The sequence below is a fragment of the Pteropus vampyrus genome, unplaced genomic scaffold (genome assembly GCF_000151845.1).
Source record: "Pteropus vampyrus isolate Shadow unplaced genomic scaffold, Pvam_2.0 Scaffold302, whole genome shotgun sequence".
NCBI lineage: Eukaryota > Metazoa > Chordata > Mammalia > Chiroptera > Pteropodidae > Pteropus > Pteropus vampyrus.
In genome coordinates, this window is record NW_011889083.1 from 2,110,707 (window position 1) to 2,134,984 (window position 24,278).

General features: G+C 35.5%; 1 pseudogene; it reads right to left on the reverse strand.

Moving 5' to 3' along the window:
• Positions 1–15,830: 15,830 nt before the first annotated feature.
• Positions 15,831–15,949, reverse strand: LOC111730147 (annotated as a pseudogene).
• Between the last annotated feature and the right edge of the window lie 8,329 nt (positions 15,950–24,278).

Below are 24,278 nucleotides of genomic sequence, written 5' to 3' on the forward strand. Positions count from 1 at the left end.
CCTTCCTTCCTTCCTTCCTTCCTTCCTTCCTTCCTTCCTTCCTTCTTTCTTTCCTTCCTTCCTTCTTCTCATCCACCTCCCTCTCCTCATCCTCCTTTCAGTTGTAATTATCCTGTTTTCTTTTTACCACTGCATATTGAATTTGGTGGAATTGATTAAGTGTGTAATTTAGCCATAATTTGCCATTAGTAGACCCCAAAAGAGAAATACGTATCAGAAATATTTAAGCTCTCGTAGTTTAGTATTCTTTGTTTTGACAAATATACTATGGTTATATAAGGTGTTAACACCAGGGAAAGTTGTGTGAAGGCTATATGGGACTTCTCTGAATTATCTTTGCAACTTTTCTGTAAATCTAACATTTAAAGTATAAAGTAAGAAAAGAACAACAACAACAAAAATTATAAAAAATGTATGCATAGAAAGAAGCTAATATATGGAAACTGGTCTGCCTGGAGATGGAATGCCTTTACTTATTTCAAATTTATTTCCCCCTTGTCAGTGATTTTCTGCTTTCTATTGGGAAACTATGCATTCCTCTACTCTCAGCCTTAGTGGGTCAGAGGGCCATTACTATCTCTGCCTGTATGGATGATGAGTGCCCCAGACCCGACCCACTGATCAACAGCACATTCTCTTGTCTCAGTTACAGATTCAGAGATGGACACATGACTCAATCACTGACAGTGAGATTTAATTCCAAGACTATTAGAAACTGTTAAGCTAGAATCTCTCCTTTTACTGGGGTCGCTCAGAGAGTTGTCAGTCTTCTTGTTATCATGAAGCAAGAGTCTGCTGGACAATGGAACCGAGACAGCAAAGAACAGAATAATGAGAGAACAAACCCAAGAACTGATAGCATTATCTAAGCTCCTCTATACAGCCAGGCCCTAAATTTTGTCAATAAAGTACATTTTCTGTATAAGTCAATCTAAGATGGATTTTCTGAAACTTGCAACTTGAAGGAATCTACAGGAGTACAAAAATTAACTGTAATGGGGCAATGAAAAACTGTTCATATAGTATAATACCATTTTTTTTTTTAAACAAAGTATTGGTTTATGCATACAAAATGTAGTCAAGGCATTTAAAAAGATTTAAGATGTTGACTGGATTGGAGTTACAAGAGATTTTCACATTCTGCTTTATGCACCTCTGAATTTTTTGAATTTTTCATTAGGAACATACATTATTTCTACCATCTGAAGTAGCAAACATTAAACAGAACTGCAGTCTTAGGAGATGTCTATGATAAAGAAAACAAAAACAGAAACGGTTAAAACCTTAGTTATTTTATTTATTATTTTTTAAATAATTATTTTTCAATTATACTTGGCATACAATATTTTATTAGTTTCAGGTGTATAACATAGTGATTAGACATTTATATAACTTATGAAATGATCACCCCAATAAATCTAGTACCTATATGACACTATACATAGTTATTACAATATTATTGATTATATTTCGAATGCTATACTTTATATCCCCATGATTATTTTATAACGCCTTCCCCTTTTTCACCCTCCTTCCCAACCCCCCTCCCATCTGGCAACCATTAAAATGTTTTCTGTATCTATAAGTTTGTTTGTCTGTTTGTTTTTGTTTACTTTGTTCTTTAGATTCCATATGTAATTGAAATCGTATGGCATTTGTCTTTCTCTGACTTACTCTACTCAGCACAATACCATCTGGGTCCATTTATTTGTTGCAGACGGCAAGATTTCATTCTTTTTCATGGCTGAGTAATATTCCATATTCATATATATTCATATATTTATATATATATATGTACCACTTCTTTATCCATTCATCCATTGATGGACACCCAGGTGGCTTACATATCCTGGCTATTGTAAATAATGCTACAATAAACATGTAAATTTACACATCCCATTAGAGTAGTATTTTTGGTTTCTTCAAGTAAATAATTAGAAGTGGAATTACTAGGTCCTTCTTTGTCTCTTGTTATAGCTTTTGTTTTAAAGTCTATTTTGTCTGGTATAAGTATTGCTACCCTTGCTTTTTTTTGTTTGTTTGTTTCCATTTTCATGAAATATCTTTTGCTATCCCTTTACTTTCAGTCTGTGTGTGTCTTCTGACCTGAAGTGAGTCTCTTGTAGGCAGCATATGTAAAAGTCTTGTTTTCTTATCCATTCAGCTACCCTATCTTTTGATTGGAGCACTTAGTCCACTTACATTTAAAGTAATTGTTGATAGATATGTAGTTATTGCCATTTTTATATTTTTGCCATTCATATTTATATTTATAATTAATATTTTTAAAATCTTTTTTTTTTTTCTTTTTCCTTCTTCTTAAAGAAGTCCCTCCAACATTTCTTGTAATACTGGTTTGGTGCTGACAAACTCCTTAAAAATTTTCTTGTCCAGGAAGCTCTTTATCCTTCGATTCTAAATGATTGCTTTGTTAGGTAGAGTATTCTTAGTTGTAGATCCTTCCTTTTTATCACTTTGAATATTTTGTTCTAACTCCTTCTTGCCTGTATAGTTTCTGTGTAGAAATCACCTGACAGTCTTCTGGGAGATCCCTTGTAGGTAATGCTTTCCTCTTGCTGTTTTTAAGATTCCCTTTTTGTCTTTAACTGTTAGCATTTTAATTAGGATGTGTCTTAATGCGGGCCTCTTTAAGTTCATATTGACACACTCAGTGCTTCCTGGAATTTTATAACTATTTCCTTTGCCAGGTTACAGGTTAGGAAAGTTTTCTGTCATTATTTCTACAAATAGGTTTCAATTTCTTGCTCTCTCTCTTCTTCTGGTACTCCTCTGATGTAAATGTTGGTATGCTGGAGGTTGTCCCAGAGGATCCTTAAACTATTCTCAGTTTTTTTGGATTCTTTTTTTCTTGTTGCTTTTTCTGATTGGGTGTTTTATGCTACCTTAACTTCTAAATTGCTGATTTGGTCCTCTGCTTCATCCAATCTATCATTGCTTCCCTTTAATAGGTTTGTCATTTCAGTTATTGTATTCTTCATTACTGACTGGTTCTTTTTTAAGTTTTCTATCTCCATTTTTGTTTTCTATCTTTTTGTTAAAGTTCTCAACAAGTTCATCTACTCTAGCCCTAAGTTCATTGAGCATCTTTGTAACCAGTGTTTTGAACTCTCCACTGGGTAGATTGCTTGTCCTTAATTTGGTGAATTCTTTTTCTGGAGTTTTGTTCTGTTCTTTTGTATAGGACATGTTTCTTTGTCACCCCTTTTTAACTGCCTCCCTGTGTTTGTTTCTGTGTACTAGGTAGAATTGCTATGTCTCCTGGTCTTAGTAAAGTGGCCTTATTTAGTAGGTGTCCTGTGGGTGCAGTCTCCCTGGTCACCCGAGTTGGGTGCTCTAGGTATGTCCCTTGGTATGAGTTGTGTATACCTTCCTGTTGTAGTTGAGTCTTGGTTTCTATTTGTGTGTGAATGAAGAGGGATTGACCCTTGGGCTGACTGGTGGTGGAGTGGTTGGTGACTACTGTGGAAGAGCTGTTGTGCAGTGGCCTACACTACAGAGTAGGATTCAATTTGGTAGGGTTCTGGTGCCTGCCCAGTTTGCCTTTTGGGTGTGTTGTCCTCAGATGCAGCTCTCAGTGGTGCTCCAGCTTGATCCAAAGCTGGTTACCAGGCTTGCAGGCCCTGGGGCCTTCTGAAAGGGGCCCCACTGCAGGCCAAGATCAGCCACAGTCCATGCCCCGCCCAGAGTCATCTGGCATGAGCAACCAAGCAATTCACAGTTGGCTGCCAACCAAATTGGGCTTGGAGGTGCCTGAGAGAGGGTAAGCTGTGAACTGAGGTCCTGTCCCTAGTGCAAGAGATAGGGGCATGCTTGTTTGGGGTTTGTGAACCTTTGAGAGATTTTAAGAAAGTCTGCAGTATGAACCAACATAGGCCGTTTGTGTGGAAAAGCCACTGGAAGTGCATTGGCTGGGCCTGAAAGTTGGGTGGGGTGGGGTCTAAGGAAATCACTAGGGCAGGGTGACCAGTGTTAGCCATGCTGATGAAGACTCAGATATGGTGGCAGCCTGGGTCTGCACGCTGGGAGCAGGGAGGGCTCAAAAAAGGAATAATGGGTTCCGCTAGCACTTCTATCTAAGAGAAAGTTGCCCCTCCAGCCCTTGCCCTGAAGCCACAAACTCCACTGGTTTTCATAGCCTGAAGGTGTGGAGACTTCTCTTCCCAGAGCTGGAACCCTGGACTGGGGAGCCTGGTGTGGAGCTGGGATACCTCACTCCTCAGGAGGTGACCTCCACAGCTTAGATATCCCTCCCAACTTTTAACCGCCTCATGTGTGTGTGGGACCAGCCCGTTCCACATCTCCGCCCCTCCTACCAGTCTTGAGGTGGCTTCTTCTGTATGTACTTAGTTATAGGACTTCTGTTCAGCTAGACTTCAAGTCTATAATGGTGATTATTCTGTAGTTAGTTGTAATTTTGATGTGGTCATGAGAGGAGGCAAGCAGTGTTTACTTACTCTGCCATCTTGACCAGAACTTGAAAACTTAGTTATTTTAATAGATGATTTAATCGATTCAAGTCATAGACTGGGACCCTAATATTTTTTTCTCCATAAAATTTATAGTTGATTAATTACTTCAAATGACTTTTATAACAGCTTTGATGAGATATAATTCACAAACCATACAGTTCACCTATTTAAAGTATACAGTTCAAAGAGTTTTAGTAAATTCATACAGCTGTATAACTGTTGCCATAATCAATTTTAATAATATTTCATCACCCCCAAAAGAAACTTTGTATCCATTAAAAGTCACTTTCCATTTCCCCTCAACTTCTTCAGTCCCAAGCAACTACCAGTCTACTTTTTGTTTCTATGAATTTGCCTAATATGTACATTTCATATAACATGTGTGACCTTTTGTGACTGGCTGGCTTCCTTCATTAGCATAATGTTTTCAAAGTTCATCCATGTTGTAGCAAGTATCAATAGTTCATTACTTTTGTATTGCTAAACAATGCTCTATTGTATGGATATATCACATTTTGTTTATCTATTTATCAGTTGATAGGCATTTGGGTTGTTTCCACTTTTAAGCTATTATGAATAATGCTGCTATGAACATTCATGCACAAGTTTTTGTTATGATTACATCATTTATTTAATCAGACTGTGCACTATAAAAATGTCTGACAATGCTATTAACACTATTCATATAATTATTTTTCCTTACAGTTTGATTTTCCAATCTAACAATTTTCCCCCTTCATTGAAATATAATAGGCAATTGCTCATATTTACATTGCACAATTCAATGAGATTTTTCCAATTATAGTTGGCATACAATAGTAGTTTCAGTTATACAGCATAGTGATTAGAGCTCAAGTGATCACCTCACTAAATCTAGTACTCCTCTTTCCCCTTACATATTTATTACAACATTGTTAATTATTTTCCTTATGCTACACTTTATATCTCTATGACTATTTTGTAACTGTCCATTTGTATTTCTTAATTTCTTCACCGTTTTTCACCATTGCCCCCAATCCCTGTCTAGTAGCCCTCAAAATATTCTCTGTATCTGTGAGTTTGTTTTTGTTGTTTAATTTGTTCTTTAGATTCTGCATGTACGTGAAATTATGTGGTATTTGTCTTTCTCTATCCGGTTTACTTCATTTAGCACAATACCCTCTAAGTTCATCAAGGCAATATCTTTTTACATCCCCTTCCTTTTAGTCTGTGTGTGTCTTAATCTGAACTGAGTCTCTTGTAGGTAGCATATGTAGGGATCTTGTTTACTTATCCATTCAGCCACCCTATCCTTTTGTTGGAGTACTTAATTCTTTTCCATTTGGGGTAGTCGTTGATAGATATGTAGTTATTACCATTCATTTTTTTATGACTAGTTTTTTATTATATACAAAGATGTTTTCAACATCAGAAAATCCATCGTTGATATAATCCAACATATTAATTTTTAAGAGAGGATGCTCATATGATTTTTTTTAATAGGTTCAGAAGAAATAAAAGGGAACTTCCTTTACTCAGTTATACAGGGGAAAAAACCCTATGATAAACATCACACTTAATGGTAAAACTGTGGACCCATTCTTTCTAAAGCTGAGAACAGGGCGTTGTGGCCACTGTCACTTTCCTGTTCAGTAATGAACTGGCATTCTTGAATGCCAGAAGACAAGAAAAGAAATAAAGATAGGTAGAAAAAAGAGGACAACGCTGTCTGTATTTGAAGAAAATATGGTTATGCATTGAAAATTCAAGAGAATCTACAAAGTATTAGTACTAGTAACACAGTTCAGCAAGGTTGCTGAATATCAGATCAACCTTGTGCTCGAACTATATGAAATCATCAGTTTTGTAGGTTGAAACAGTCAAATATCAGTTGTTTCATATGATTCAACCTAATACAAAAATCAGTCACATTCCTGCACAGTAGCAATAACCATTTAGTAAATGTATACTTTTTAAAAGATCCCATTCACAATAGCCATACAAAATAGCTATAAAAACTATAGGGTATCCAGGAAATATCTAAACAAGAAATATGTAAGTTTTTTTGGAGGAAACATATTGAAAGGCCGGAATAAACAGGTTATATCGTGTTTGTGAATGAGAAGACTCACTATCGTAAAAAGATTAATTGGTTCCAAATACATTTTTAAATTCGATGCACTACCAACCAAAATTTCAGAATGATTTCTTTTGACAATTTTATGAGCTCATCTTAAATTACATAGTGTTTAATAAGTGATAGTTGATATAATTATTTATAATGCAAGTTGATTATAAAAATACTGAAAAACCTAGCCCCAGCCAAATTTTGTTCAACTATATTCTACTTGGAGATATCTTAATAGAGAAATGCCCTTGAAGCTCCTTGCTAGCTAGCTTGTTACTCCGGGCCCTCCTAGGCAGCATTAGCTTGGTGAAGTCATAACTGGGGTCTATATTTTAACTCTACAGGTTCAGAGCCTCAGTTTTGTGAGAACAAAATATGATGACCAGCTTTTTAAGAACTGACTTATGTGGTCAAAATAATCAAAGTGAAGCTTCATTGACAGAAATATAACTGTTAACCATACTTGAGTTTGGTGGTTACTGCATTCTCTCTCTGAAGGTAAAAGATGTGGAAAATCAATTTTGGTGTTCTGTGAAAGGAATAAGTGCAAAGAGAGTCTGTGAATGGTTTCAGTGACCAATGGTATCAGACCTTTCTATGATACCACCAAGCTCAAGTAATTGTATTTACAAATTGGGGGACCTACATCCCTCAGCAGTGTAGGAATAACACTGCCTAATTATTGCTCTGAGGATGTCCCCTCTTACCGCTGGCCCCCAGTTTGTGGTTAGGCATAGGCTGACAGTCCTCAATAGTCATGTTCTCCCTGGCTCTCTGATGTTTTACCTGGGTCACATTTAATGCATTTGGGGTTCTCCAGAACTTTAAAAATCAGACCTCAAGTTTTTGGTATTTTTAACAGATGGATTATTGTGTCCACTGTATGTTTTTTTTCTTTCAAACCTCAGTCTCAGAAGACAAAGACTTATCTGCTGTTTTGGAGACATTTTATATCATTGCCATGTATGAACACAAAGTGACGATTCCTTATTTCTTGAACCTGCTCACTGACAACAAGACCTTTCTATTAAGGTCCATGTCATATCTGTGGTAGCTCTTATGCACAGATCTCACGTTCAGACGTGCTAGTGTGCAGTTTTGGTGTTTTGTTGTTGTTGTTGAGTTTTAGATGTTCAGCTTATTGTTTCAAGGGCAGAGATCTGGGGACATCTTTCCACCATGTTTCTGACATCCATTATTCTTTTATGTTTTTGCTGCATGTTTTTTCTTCTTAAAGAAGTCCTTCCAACATTTTATGTAATAGTGGCTTGGTGTTGATGAATTCCTTTAGCCTATTTTTGTCTGAGAAGCTCTTTATAAGTCCTTTGACTCTAAACGATAGCTTTGTTGGAAAGCATTGTTGGTTGTAAATCCTGGGTTTTCATCACGTTGAATATTTTGTGTCAAGCCCTTTTGTCCTGCAAAGTTGCTTTTGAGAAATCAGCTGCCAGTCTTATGGGTGCTCACTTGTAGGTAACTAACTGCTTTTCTCTTGCTGCTTTTAAGATTCTATTTAACCTTTGTTTTTTTAATGATGATGTGTCTTGGTGTTGGCCTCTTTTGGTTCCTCTTTCTTGGGACTCTCTGAGCTTCCTGGGGCTATATGTCTATTTCCTTCACCAGGTTAGGAAAGTTTTCCATCATTAGTTCTTTAAATAGCTTTTCCACTTCTCGTTCTCCCTCTCCTCCTTCAGGTACCCCTATGACACGGATATATTTACATTTAATGTTGTCCCCAAGACTCCTTAAATTATTATTATAATCTTGGCTTCTTTTTTCTTGCTCTTCTGATTGGGTGACCTTGGTTTCCCCATCCTCTATATTGGTGATTTGATCTTCTTCATCCACTCTATTAATTCTCTGTAATATGTTCTTCATCTTGGATGTATTCTTCATTTCTGACTGGTTCCCTTTTATAATTTCCATTTCCATTTTTATGTTTTTATTTCTTTGTTAAAGTTCTCACTGAGTTCATCTGCACTTCCCTTAATTGCATCGAGCATCTTTATAACAGTGTTTTGAACTCTGCATCTGCTAGATTGCTTGACTCCATTTTTCCTGGATCTCTGTTTCATTCTCTCATGTGGTTACTGCTTCTTTTGTCTTCCCATTTTGGCTGCCTTTCTGTGTCTGTTTCTAAGTACAAAGCAAAGTTCCTAAGTCTTCTGGTCTTAGTGTGGCTTTGTGTAGTAGGTGTACAGAGGCACAGTCCTGAGAGGGGTTCAGCAGTAGGCCAATTTTAGCCCCAGCCCGTATTGCTCCAAGCCACCTGTTAAAGTTAAGCAAGCAATCTACAGATACTGTGCTTATAGTTACTTTAAGAAACCACACCAGAAACCAAGGTCAGCTGCCACCAGTGCGAGTCTTGGAGCTGCTCAGCAAGGAGCACCCGACTCACCAAGGACACAACTGGATGTGGCTTGGGTAATGTTGTGAGTGGAGAGAGGCAGTTTCAGCGAATCCTCTGTGCGAGCTACCTCTGTTACCCAGTTTGATGGAGTCTCAGCTATGGTGGCGCTGTGTCCACACACTGGGAGAGAGTTGGGCTCAACAGAGGCACAATAGATACCGCCAGCACTTCTGCCCAGAAGAAAGCCTCACTTCTGGCCCTTGCTTGGACAACTAAGCATCTCCCTGTAAGTCCCTAGAGCCCCCACCCCCCAAACCCAGCAGCACACTGGGCGCTGGTGCTTAGAGTGAGCCAGTCTGTCACTGTGAAAGTCCAGTCACGGACACGGCTCTTTTAAGATGAATGTCTGCAGTTGCTGGCTGCTCTGTCTCACTCAGCTGCTCTGGACTAGGCAGCCTCATGTCCTCGCCCCCTCCTACGTCCTTCCACTGCAGGGTGATTTATTTATCTCCCGAGTTGTAGGGCTCTGTTCATCCAGATTCCAGGTGACTCCACTTGCTGTTTGCTCCTGTTTCCATTGCAAATTTGATGTGGTCGTAAGAGCAGATGAATAAAGCTTCTATCATCATGCTATTTTGTCCAGTCTTCCTAACTTTTTTTTTTTAAAAAAAATAAATGCCATAAAAGTGAAAGTGATAAACACTTTGCTCATGACAGTACACAGAATTTTTTATGAAAGACAGGTATAAAATGTGTGGCTCTTGAGTGAAAACTCTAGTAATGTATAGAGTATTTTATTTTAACATCTTTTCCCTAGAAATGTGAATGTTGGTCCAATTCATTTACTAGAGTTATGATTACCGCATAGCGCCTTACATTGTTTTAAACTCAGGATTCATAATACAATAGTATCCTTCAACAGGAATTTCATCACATATTCTACAGGCTCATGTAGTGATGTTAATTACGTTTAAGAAAAAAATCATCACAATCGTCCATTCACAATAAACTTTGTTGAATTATGAAATTGGACCTAATATATAGCATGTTAGCCAACAATGAGAATTCCTTTATAGCTACATTTTATGGGAATATTTATGAAAATTACTCAATAGATTCCAATCTCAATAAGTGACTTTTTTTTCCCTCTGAGATCCCAGACCCAAGTTTATAAAAATCATTTACTAAGGAACAATATGTGCACATTTCTGTTAGTCAGTCAAAACGAAGGTCATAAAGTGGAGTTTACACCTTTAAAAGATGAGTTTCAAACTGAGAGGGTTTATGTAAAAAAGTCCAGATTTCTGAGAGTTCTTTGAAAAATGGGAAAATCTGGCAACACTACACTTTTGCACTGAGCATTAAGTTAGTACAAAATTAAAAAGTGACTTATTTCTCAACTTCTTTCACATGTTAATGATAACTAAGAAACAGATGGCAAGAGAAGTAGTTCCCCCTCCTCCCCTGTAGTTCTCTGTCTGGTTGCTGAATGTTGAAGATGCTTCCATAACATATAGCTCACTCCTCTACAGAAAACATTAGGTATTCTGACCTTCGAAGGATTAAAAACAATTTAAAGACCAAAGGGAAAGGTAATATGCAGTATTTATTTCAAGGTTCCTTTCGTATCATCAAATTACATTCTAATATGTTTAAGGGCCATTTGATAAAATCAAAAGAAAGCAAACAAAGCATGCTGATACTTTCTTATTTGAAAACTATCCCAATTAGAAAAATAAATAAGAGAATATGAAATTTAGCACTGGAGTCATAAAACCCAACCAGGTATATTTATCCCAGATAAAGTCTTTACTTAAAGGAAAATAAAACTGGCAGTTGCCTTTGAACTCCTGTTAAACTAGCCTCATAAGCATTGAGTTTTGATGCTATTTCCTGAATTAATTTATTCAATTTTTTTCCTTTTATTTATTTCAAAAACTATCAAAAAGCTAGTAACCTATCAGGATCTGGATAATTTATTTGGCTCAGACATTCATTGATATTATATACTGATATAATGAAAGTTGGTCTGTGTTTAACAATATCAGCCTCACAGGACATCCCTGTTTTCCCTTCCCTGTCCTTATTCCTCATTACAAAAACAAAGAGAGATTTCTAGATAACAGCTAAACTTTGATTTTTAACATTTCTATGGATTGAGCGGCACACTTAACCAATCAGGGTTTAAGGGATACAACAAAATTCACTATAAGTATTATGTTAGGAAGGGTTTAATACAGACATTTAGGTATATATAAAGCCTTTGGAAAGACTCAAGGAGCAGGATCTAGATTGGGTCTCCTGGAATGCTCTCTAAAAATACAGAAGTAGTTCACTAGGGAGGTTACTGCATCAAAGCCTGGTTAGAACTGGAGACACAACATTAGCAACAGTATCTAGACAACAATAAGACAACTCAAGCTTCATTCAGGGACTAAATAATTAGATCAAGAAGCTGGAGACATCTAGGAAGCTGGCAAATGAACACTAGAATCAGGAAAGCTATGATCTTAACCAGTGGTGACAGCCAAAAGCCACATTGAAAAAGTTCTCTGACTCACTCTTGCTTCCCAAACCTTGGGCAAGTGCATCTAACTGGCATAATGAAAGTTATATTCAGAAATCTGGGTGCAAGGGAGTTAGAGAATTTAAAACAAATACCCTACCACCATCAATTTTTCTAACTTTTCTAATAGAAGGGGAAATAAAAGTTGAGGGCCAATTTAAATATTTACTATATACATGATTTTTTATATAATTTGTGTTGAATGACTTTTGTAAATGTACATTTTAAAGTGTATAGAATTGTGAGTTAGGCAGGGAATACTTGTGAGGTTATAGCTGTTCAACTAGTAATTTCAAGGGAAGAGATCAAGAGGACCCCTCATACTGCCATGCTTCTGACATCACTCCTAAAGCATATAGAATTAAAGAACTGAGAGAAAAACAAAGAAAGAATTATACTTTTCCTTCACACAGAGATAAACTGTAGGACTAATACTTCAGCCATTTTATGCCTGGAACCTGTTCATTTCCAGTTCCACTGTCACTACCTTAATGCAATTCATGACTGTCTTTGACCCTATTTCAATGATCTTACTAAATGATCTTTGGGAATCTACTCTGTCCACTCTATTATTTTCCACACAAAAGTCAGAGTAAAAAAAATTAAATTAATAGATTTAATTTTTTTTGAGCAGTTTTGGTTTACAGAAAAATGAGCATAAAATATAGAGAATTCTCATATATCCTCTCATCCTCCTCCCACTCCCAGTTTCCCTATTATTGACATCTTGCATTAATGTGGTACATTTGTTATAATTGATGAGCCATTATTGATACATTGTTAACTAAAGTCATAGATTGGAATTTGCTCTTTGTGTTGTACATTCTATGTATTAGGGAAAATGTATAAGGACATGTATCCATTATAGTATCATAACAGAATAGTTTCACTGTCCTAAAAATCTCCTCTGCTCCACCTATTCACCAATCATGCATCCCTCCCAACTCCTAAAACCATGAATCTTTTTACTGTCTCCATAGTTTTGCTTTTTCCAGATTGTCACATTGTTAGAATCACACAGTATACTTTCAGACTGGCTTCTTAGTAATATGTTACTTAGGGATATGCTTTTAAGGTTTCTCCATGACTTTCTGTGACTTGTTAACTCACTTCTTTTTATTGGTGAATAACATTCCATTTTACAGATGGAATAGTGTGTTTATCCTACCACCGAAGAAATGTTGGTTGCTTCCAAGATTTGCAATCATAAATAAAGGTGTTATGAACATTCATGTGCAGGTTTTTGTGTGAATATAAATTTTCGACTCATCTGGGTAACAATGAAGAAGTAGACTTATGGATCATTTTGTAAGAGTATGTTTAGTTTTATAAGAAATTCCAAACTGTCTCCCAAATTGGCTATTCCATTTAGCGTTTCCATCAGCAATGAATGACAGTTACAGTTGCTTCACATCTTTGCCAGCATTTGGTGTGATGTCAATTTTTTAGATTTTCACCACTAGACTTAACCATTATAACAATGGTGTCTCATTGTTTTGCAAATGTATTCTCCCCACCTGTGGTTTGTCTTTTCATTTTCCTAACAGAGTCTTTTATAGAGCAGAAGTTACTAATTTTAATAAAATTCAACTTATTTTTTCTTTTATGGATCATGCTTTTTGTGGTGTTGTATCTATAAAGTCATCCTAAGCCAAAGGTCACTTAGATTTTCTCCTATGTTATCTTCTTTATAGGTCTGTGTTTTATTTTTAGGTCTTTGATTCATTTTAAGCTAATTTTTGTAAAAGGTGTAAGGTCTGTGTTTAGATTAACTTTTTTTTTTTTTGCATGTGGAGTTTAGTTGTCCCAGTACTATTTGTTGAAAAGAGTATATTTTCTTCATCAAATTCCACTTGCTCCTTTGTCAAAGATCTATTGATTACATTCGTGTGGGTCTATTTCTGGTCTCTGTATTCTGTTCCATTGACCTCATTGTCTATTCTTTCATCAATACCACATGGTCTCGCTGACTGTAGCTTCTTGTAGTAGGTCTTGAAGTCAGGTAGTGTCAGTCCTGCAACTGTGTTCTTCAATATTGTGTTGGCTATTCTGCCTTTACAATTAAATCGTAAATTTGTCAATATCCACAAAATAATGTTTTGGGATTTTAATTGGGATTGCACTGAATCTATAATAAAGTTAGGAAGAACTGATATCTTGACAATATTGTCTTCATAACCATTTACATGTTATATCTCCATTTATTTAAATTTTTAAATTTCTTTTGCCAGGTTTGTAGTTGTCCTCTTATATATCTTGTATATATTTGCTAGAGTCACACCTAAGTAATTTTTTTTGGTTCTAATATTGGGTATTGGGTTTTAAATTTCAAATTCAAATTTTTCATTGCTAGTATATAGGAAAGCAATTGACTTTTGTGTATTAAGTGTTTATATGGCAACCTTGCTACAATCGATTATTAATTCCAGGACTTTTAAATTTATTTATTTATTTATTTATTTATTTATTTATTTATTTATTTATTTATTTATTTATTCATTCATTCATTCATTCATTCCTTTATTCATTTTTATGGTGACATTGGTTAACAAAATCTAATAAGTTTCAGCTGTACACTTTAACAGTAAGGCATATACATATATGTACACTGTGTGTTCACTTCCCAAAGTTAGATTTCTTTCTGTCACCTCATATTTCACCCCCTTTACCCTGTCTACCTCCCCTCTTCTCTCTCCCTCCCCTCCCCTCTGGAAAACACTAGTCCAGTATGTTTTTCAAATTTGTGACTTTCTACATAGACATCTGCAAATAATTTTATTTCATCCTCCCAATCTACATACAATTTTTCCCTTTTCTTATCTTATTGCATGAGCTAGGACTTTCAATAGGATGTTGGAAAGCAGTGGTAAGAGGGGACATCATGCCTTGCTTCTGATCTTGGTGAGAAAGCATTTGTTTTCTCACCATTTAGTATGTATTAGCTGAAGGGTTTGCAGATGTATTTTATCAAGTTTTGGAAGTTCCCTTCTTTGCCTAGTTTGCTGAAAGCTTTAATCATGAAGGGATATTGGATTTAGTCAAATGCTTTTCCTGTATCTATAGATAAGATCATATAATTCTTTTTCTTTATTTGTTGACATGAATTACACTGACTTTTAAAATTTTGTCTATTTATTTTATTAAGTTGACATTGGTTAAAGAAATCCAGTAGTTTCAAGTATACAATTCAACAGTAAGTCATATATATTTTGCATTGTATGTTCACTGTCCATAGTTAGATTTCTTTCTGTCACCACATATTTGACCCTTTTACCCCATCTACCTCCCCGCTTCCCCACTACCCTCTGGTAACCATGAGTCTCTGTCTGAGCTCTTCGTTTGTTGCTTTTAGGTTTATATCTCACATATAAGGGATATCATGTGGTTTTCAACATTTTCTGTCTGACTTATTTCACTTAGTGTGATTATCTCAAGGTCTACCGTTGTCACAAATGGCAGTATTTCATCTCTTCTTATGGCTGAGTAATATTCCATTGTATGTATGTACCACAGCTTGTTTAGCTAATCATCTATTGTAGGATACTTCGGTTGCTTCCACATCCTGGCCACTGTGAATAGTGCTGCTATGAACATCGGTGTGTAAATATCTTTTTGGATATGGGTTTTCAAGTCTTAGGGGTAAATACCCAGTAGAAGGATTGCTGGATCATATGGTAGATCAATTCTTAGTTTGTTAAGGAACCTTCCATACCGTTTTCCATAGTGGCTGTACCCATTGGAGTCCCACTAGCAGTGTATGAGGGTTCCTTTTTCTCTGCATCCTCTCCAACATTTGTTATTTCTTGTCCTGTTGATAATAGGCATTCTAACAAGCGTGAGATGGTATCTCATTGTAGTTTTGATTTGCATTTTCATATGTTCGTTGGCCATTTGTATGTCTTCTTGGCAGAAGTGTTTGTTCAGGTCCTCTGCCAATATTTTAATTGGATTATTATTTTGTTGTTGTTATCTTTGTATATTTTGGATATTGGGCCTTTATCAAAGCATTGCTTGTAAATATATTTTCCCATTCGGATGCTTGTCTCTTTACCTTATTGATGGTTTCTTTTGCTGTGCAGAAGCTTTTTAGTTTGATGTAGTCCCATTGATTTATTTTTGCTTTTACTTCTCTTGCTTTTGAGGTCAAATTCATAAAATCCTCTTTAAGTCTAAGGTCATTGAGATTATTTTTTTCATTATTATTATTTATTATTATTATTATTATTATTAATTCGGTGAAGCAACCCTTGGTTGACCTCGCAGATTGCAAAGAACTTGTCAGCTTACAATCTCTTGTTTTTTTATTTTTATTTTTTATGTCTACAGCACCTGGTCTTCCTAGATGGTCTCCCATCCAAGTACTAACCAGGCCCAACCCTGCTTAGCTTCTGAGATCAGACAGGATCGGACTTGTTCAGGGTACCATGGTCGTAGACAAAGGTCCTCGAGTTTAGTTCCTATGTTTTCTTCTATGTAAGTTATTGTTTCAGGTCTTATATTCAGGTCCTTAATCCATTTTCAGTTAATTTTGGTATGTGGTGATGTCTAGACAACAGTCTAGTTTCATTCTTTCGCATGTGGCTTTCCACTTTTCCCAGCATCATTTATTGAAGAGGCTTTCCTTTCTCCACTGTATGTTTTGGGCTCTTTTGTCAAAAATTATATGCCCATATAAATGAGCATTTCTTTCTAGACTCTCGATTCTGTTCCACTGGTCTCTATGTCTGTTTTTCTGCCAATACTATGCCATTTTGACTTTTGTTGCTTTGTAGTATAACCTGAAGTTGGGCAGAGTGATACTTCCAGCCATGTTCTTTTTCTCAGGATGGCGTTGGCAATTTGTGGGTCTTTTTTGCTTCCATACAAATCTGTTTTTTTTTGTTGTTGTTGTTGTTGTTGTTGTTCTATTTCTTTAAAAAATGCCAATGGGATTTTGATGAGGATTGCATTAAATCTGTGAAATGCTTTAGGTAGTAAGGTCATTTTAACTCTGTTGATTCTTCCAGTCCAAGAACATGGAATATCTTTCCATTTCTTTGATCTTCTTCAATTTCTTTTAATAGGGTCTTATAGTTTTCATTGTATAGGTCCTTCACATGTTTCATTAGATTTATTCTGTTTTATTCTTTTTATTGCAATTACAAAAGGAATTATTTTTTCCACTTCTTTTTGTGACAATTCATTATTAGAGTATAAGAACGCTATGACTTTTTGACCATTGATTTTGTATTCAGAAACTTTACTGTATGTGCTTATTGTTTTTAATAGTGTTCTTATGGAGTCTTTAGGGTTTTCTATATAATCATGTCATCTGCAAATAGTGAAGCTTGATTTCTTCATTTCCTATTTGGATGCCTTTTATATCTTTCTCTTGCCTGATTGCACTTGCTAGGATCTCCAATGTTACACTGAATAACAGTGGTGATAGTGGACAGCTTTGCCTTGTTCCTTATCTTACAGGAAAAGTTTTTTAGTTTTTCGCCATTCAGTATGATGTTGGCTGAGGCTTTGTCATATATGGCTTTTATTATGTTACGGTACTTTCCTTCTATACCAATTTTGTTAAGTGTTTTGGTCATAAATGGATGCTGTATCTTGTCAAAGGCTTTTTCTGCATCTATTGATATGATCATGAGATTCTTATCTCAATTTGTTTATATAGTGTATTGCATGAATTGATTTGCATATGTTAAACCATCTCTGTTGCTGTATTCAGTTTGCTAGTATCTTATTTAGGATCTCTGCATCTGTGTTTATGAGAGATATTTGTCTCTAGTTTTCTTTTTTTGTGTTATCTTTACCAGGTTTTGGTATCAGGGTAATATTGGCCTCACGAGTTAGGATGTATTGCCTCTTCTTTGATTTTTTGGAAGAGTTTGAAGAAAATAGGTATTAAATCTTCTTTGAGTGTTTGGAAGAATTCACTGGTGAAGCCATCTGGTCCTGGACTTTTACTTTTTGGTAGGTTTTTGATGATTGTTTCGACTTCCATACTGCTGATTGGTCTATTTTGATTTTCGAGATTTTCTTGATTCAGTCTAGGAAGGTTGTATCTTTCTAAGTATCTTCCCATTTCTTCTAGGTTATTAAATTTGGTGTTATGTACTTTTTCATAGTATTCTTGTGTGATCCTTTATATTTTGCAGTGTGTATCATAATTTCCCCTTTCATCCTGATTTTGTTTATTTGTGTCCTTTCTCCTTTTTCTTTAGTGAGTCTAGCCAGGGGTTTGTCAATTTTATTAAACCTCTCAAAGAACTAGCTCTTTATTGCATTTATTTTTTCTATTTTTTTCAATTTCATTTAATTCTGCTTTAATTTTGATTATTTCTTTCCTTATGCTGATTTTAGTTTTCATTTTTTTTTTTTTTTTAAGATGAAGCATTAGATTGTTTATTTGGGATCGTTCTTGTTTTTGGAGATAGGCCTGTAATGATATGAACTTTCCTCTTTTGACTGCTTTTGCTATGTGCCAAAAGTTCTGATATGTTGTACTATCATTATCATTTGTTTCTATGTATCTCTTGATCTGTTTTTATTTCTTCTCTGACCCAATTATTCTTCAGTAGCATGTAGTTTAATGTCCATGTATTTGTCGTTCTTCCTACTTTCACTTTACAGTTGATCTCCAGTTTTAAAGCATTATGATCAGAGAATATGGTTGGTATGATTTCAACCATTTTATATTTGTTGAGGCTATCTCTGTGTCTCAGTTTGTGGCAATCCTTGAGAATGTTCCATGAGCGTTAGAGAATGTATAAGCAGCTGTTTTGGGATGAAAGGCTCTGTAAATGTCAATTATGTCCAGTTGGTCTAATGTGTCATTTAAGGATGTTATTTCCTTCTGTTTGGACGATCTGTCCACATTCGACAGTGGGGTATTTAGGTCCCCTACTATGATTGTGCTTTGGTCTGTTTCTCCCTTTAGTTCTGTTAGTAATTGCTTTATATGTTTTGGGGCTCCCTGATTGGGAGCATTGATATTAGTGTTATGACTTCTCGGTATAGGATTCTCTTTATTATTAAGTGTCCTTCAGTATCTTTATCATTTTTATTTTGAAGTCTATTTTGTCCGATATTAGTACTGCTACTCCCGCTTTTCTCTGAATGCCATTTGCTTGAAATGTCATTTTCCACCCTTACACTTTGAGTCAATATTTGTCTTTGGAACTGAGATGTGTCTCCTGGAGGCAGCATATGGTCACGTTTTGTTTTTTGATCTAATCTGCAACTCTGTGCCTTTTTATTGGTGAGTTCAGTTCATTTACATTTAGGGTGATTATTGAAATATGAGATCTTCTTATAGTCATTTTATCTTTCCCTTTCAGGTAGCTTGTTTTTTCCATTGCTTCCTTGTCCTTTTTTTTTTTTTAAATTTTGCCTAGGTTTTGTGGATTTCCTCTCTGGTCCTGGTTTATGTTATTGTGGGCACCGGGCCTGAATGGCTCAAGGTCTGGTTGTGATCCAGGGTCTGGCTGTTATCCAAGTCTTGGCTGATCCAAGGCCTGACTGGCGCAAGGTCTGGCTGGCTCAAAATCTGGCTGGTCCAAGTTCTGGCTGTGATCCAGGCCTGCTGTTAGGAATAGGACTCCAGACTTAGAAAATATGTAAACATACTTCAGCTTATTGTATCATGCATGTGTGGCTGAATGCTACTTTTGTACTTTGCTATGTGAGGAGACATGTGGTCCCCTGGAGAGCAGAAGGGGAGCTCAGAAGGGGAGTATAAGAAAGAGGAGCAAGAAAAGTGCACGTAAGACTGCGTGCTCCGTGCAAGACTGTACTCCCCAATAGAACTGCACTTTCCAACAAAAATGTGCCCGCACAATAAAGTTGGTGCCTGCTGTTTCATCCTCATGTCTGCCTCTTGTGTATTCTTCCAACTGGATGTCACACAATCGAACTGTCCCTTCTTGGTCAGTAATACCCTTGACCCTGACAGTTATGTAGTTCAGTTCTGAATCTTTGGCATGTGGGTATTGTTACGAATATGTAAAGGGTAGTTATATATTTATATTTAGTCCATTTTCTTTGGCATGTGACTTATCTCCATTCTCCGTTGTGAATTTGGATCCTTTAATCCTCCTCTTCCATTGTTTCACTTTGTCCCTATGTATGCTAAACACTCATTAGTATCTTGCGATAGCAAATCTCTTCTTATTAAGTTTAAAATACTCTGTTCTTAAAAGGGTTGCACTACTTTTATTCTATCTGCCTGTTAGTCACCTTACTCATTGTTATGTATTTTTTTTTTTTTTTGTCATTTTGTTTTAGGTGAGCTGACCTATTTCAGTATTTCCTGTAATGCAGGCCTTGCAGTGGAGAATTCCTTCAATTTTTGTATTTCTTCATATCTAAAGGAGAGCTCTGCTGGATACATTATTCTTGGCTGGTAGTTCCTTTCATTTAATAGTTTGAATATTTTGTTCCAGTCCTTTCTGGCTTGTAAGGTTTGTGCTGAGAAGTCAGATGATAGTCTAATAGACTCTCCTTTATAGGTTATTGTCTTCTTTTCCTTGGCCGCCATAGAATTCTTTCTTTGTCATTAATTTTCGATAATTTTAATATAATGTGTCTTGGAGAAGGCCTTTTTGGGTTGAGATAATTGGATGTTCTTCTGACTTCTTGAATTCCAATTTCCAGCTTATTCCTTACTTAGATTTGGAACATTCTTGTTCTTTGTCTGAAAATGCTTTCTGATTCCTGTTCTTTTTCCTTGCCTTCAGGAATACCCATTATCCTTATGTTTCCTTTCCTAATGGTATCAGCTAGTTCTCGTATTTCTCTTTCATTCTTTTTCATTCTTTGGGTTCTCTCTTCTTCCTTCTGATTTATTTCTAGATTTCTGTCTTCGGTATCACTGATCCTTTCCTCCATTTGGTCAATTTTATTTCCTAGGCTTGCTCTTTTATTCTTCATCTCTTTTAGTGTGTTCTTCATCTCTAGATTTGGTTCTTTTTTAGGGTTTCGATCTCCTTGTTAACAAACTTATTCTGCTAATCTTGTTGTTTTCCAATTCCTGGAATTGCTGATGTGGATTATTTTGTATCTCACTGAGTTTTTTCAGAAGTCCAACCCTGAATTCTTTGTCATTTAAGTCGCATATTTCTATGTCGTTAAGCTTATTTTCTAGAGATTTTTCTTTCATTTTGAGCTGCCTTGTCATGTTGGTTGTTCATGGTGTGCGATGGACTATTTCTCCACCTAGGCATTAATGGAAATGTATTCTGCGCACTCCCTCCGAAATACCTATTATATGAAGGTCTCTCTTTAGCCTGTTGCTAAGGCGTTTTTCTTTTGTTTTCCAGTAGGTGGCATCTAAATCTCTTGGATACTGCCTTTTTTTTCTTATAAATATTCAATCAAGACCGCTGCCCTTAGTCTCTTTTCCTGTCAGTGTTAGTGACAGTTTTGGTAGTGTCTGCTCAGATTCCCCTGGGGCTCAGCAGTGTTTGGTCTTGGAGGATATTTAGGGAGAGACCCCTGGGTTGGGGTTTGTGGCTCAGCCTCACATTTTCCAACCACAGCTGGAAATATTCAGCTGTTGCTTCTCTGCTGTCCCTACTTCTCGGCTTTCTTCCCTGATCCCTGGGCACTGCCGTTGGGTGGAGCTCACAACTCTCTCAGGCAGGGCTGTTCAGGGGAGAAACCAGCCACACCTTTCCCCCTCCCCCTCCTCCTGCAGGGAGATCCAGCTGCAAGAGGCAGCTTCTTTGTTTCTCCCAGTCCACCACCTAACTCCTGCGGTTCTGGCCTATGGTAGCTCTTATTCGCAGATCAATCATTCAGACATGTATGTGTGCAGGTTGGGTGTTATTTGTTGAGTTTTAGATGTTCGGCTCATTGTTATTTCAAGGGGAGATCTGGGGACATCTCTCACTCCACCATGCTTCTGACATCACCCCATTGATTTTTGAATGTTAAACCAGCCTCGCATACCTGGAATCCTACTTGTTCATGGTACACTTCTCTTAATACATTGTTAAATTTAATTTTCTGATTTCTAAACACCAATTAAAATGGTAAATGCAATTGATTTTTCACTATTACATCTATTTACTTTCAATCACCTTTGAATATACACCTGCTTTTAGTATTTGTCTATTTACAAACCCTATCATGGAATTAAGAACAAACATAAAAGATGTTCTTGTCACAAAGTATTGTGTGATAAAGTTCTTTCTGTTGGATGACTGACTGGATGAGGGTATATTTCCTTCTGTCCTTAGAAATAATATTGTTTGCCCACTGAATCTGGAGTTTGAGAAAATTTTTTGTCTTGACATTTTACTTATGAGTATAGAGTGCTGATTTGTTTCATAATCATGAATCATCTGTTAATTTTCTTTGCCACTATGGATGAAAAATGAAAAATATTAAATTCCTAGTTGTGCCCAGATGAAAGCTTTAAAAATTGTATATAAATTGTCTTGCCAGACTTCCTTTATATCATCTTTAAGATGATGCAGTGTTTGAGGCAATGCAATAAGAAAACTGAAGGATGATGCAAGTGATGATTTATTTCACTGTTGCATATCCTTGTGATTCCGTCACTATTATTTACTAGTCTTTTTTTTTTTTTTAAGCATAGTTCCTGATACACCTAAGGTTACTATTGCTTATATTTTTCCTTTTGTGTTTTTTCATTAATCTTGGTTTACTTTAATTAATCCAAAGAATAGGCTTTTACTTGTGTTGACATTCTCTATAGTTTGTCTTCTGTTTCATTGATATTTTTTGAAGGAAGGTAGTTTTTGTGTTTAAATTTATTGAACATTTTGGTTAGAAAACATCATCTGCATATTAAGAAATTTTTAAAATTTGTGGAGACTCTGTGATTTAGAACACTTACCAAAAATTTGTGTATACTTGAAAATATGTCTATATTGTAATCTCTATTTTGTCTATCAGTTCTCTATATCCTTACAAATTCTACATAACTCTTTTCTAAACCAGCAAATAGAGTGATTCAATTTATCTACTCCAATATGATGTCTTTTAAAATAAAATTTACTTTTTAAGACTCATTATTATTATTGAAATATTTGGACTTACTGTTGTCATTTATTTCTTTTTTTTCCCTCCTTCTCTGATTTCTTTTGCATTTATAGTTTCCTACGGTCCCCTTTCTCTCCCTTCTGCTGGTTTGAGATCTTTAACAATTTTGGTCATATATTCTTTAAAGTAATTTTGAAAAATGATGTACCCTTTTATGCACTTTCAAGTCAATATAAAAACATTTTCATCGTTTCACAAATTGCAAAGGAAGCTATTTCTGTAATGATATTTTAAGCTAAATCCATTACATTTTAACTGAATCTAAATACCACAGCAATTTGATAACTACCATCACTCCTTAAAATAGGAAATTTTACACTACTTAATTTCCAACTCATTTCCATTTTATTTCTCCATGTAATTTTTTAATCTCATTGTTAATATAGTGTGATGCTTTAGTCTTTTACTGATATTCTGTCATACAGCTGTTTTTCAAAATGTATAAAAAATACATTTATTGAAATAAAAATTTTTGAAAAAACCTATTTCTTATGACTATAAACTTCCAAATGTTAAAGACTGTTGTCCGGATTATCATCACTATTAAAAAGATAAAAATCACATAAATATATCAATTTTAATGTTATGAAAAACACAAAATCAAGTGTTATTGGAAATCTATTGAGATGAATAGTGCTGTATTTTTCTATATTCAAGGGTGTATATTGCTAATTGCTAGAATGAGACAATTTTATTACTATTTTTAAAGTATAGATATAAAAGCTGAGAACTCATCCATGCATATAAATATAGGATTTTGTTATAGCAATGGCATTTAATTCTTAGATGCCTTTTGTTATATACCAAAATCATAGACTGATCATTAAATTATTTTTAATGTTCATAATTGACAATCTGATTACGCTTTCTTCAATCCTGCTGAAAAATAAAAGGAATTAAAAACCACCCTTACTGAAGACCTTGTTGTTCAGGCCATTTTCCTTCTCCTCCTTGGAGTGTTAACTAAAAGGCTTTACCGAGACTTATCTTTAACTCTTACACTTAAGAGATATCTTGCTTATGGAATATTAAGATGAAACTGAGTAAAAATGTCCTCCCCCCCAAATTGGAAGTTGCAGGTTTCTTGAGGAGTATATATATTGATTAGAAATTTTGTTTGAAAAACATTTATGCCTTTTACAGAGTTAGAAGAGAATATAAAAACCTGAGAAGAGTTAATCCTAATTGAGTAAAGCTAGTTTTCTAAAGTTAATCGCAGTATGTCCTAAGATGATGTTTTATGGACATTTATGACTAGACTTATATGTAAGTATATGTTCTGCTTTAAAAAGTATTGTTTATGCTATTTTATCAAACTAAAACACACATTTTAACAACTCTGAAATTGGAATGCAGTTTATAATCAATGGCATATCACAGTTTAGTCGGCAGTGTTTTTACTAAGTGGTATATTATGATGAATCATATAATAGTAGTGTCTTAGAAAAATTAGATTACATTGTGGAAATTAAGAGCAAAAAGACACTGGGTTACTAGTAACTTCAGGCCTTATGCAAGGTATATGGTAGCTATTATGTTTTATGACTACTACTGATGACGATTGTTTTATTTACAGTAAAATCCAGAACATATTTGTTAATTTAAACCTAAATACATGTAGGAACAACAACAACAAAAAAAGGGAGAGAAATGGCTCAGAGATAAGCAGGAGACTTGGACCAAAATTAATATGAATTTACAGAATCT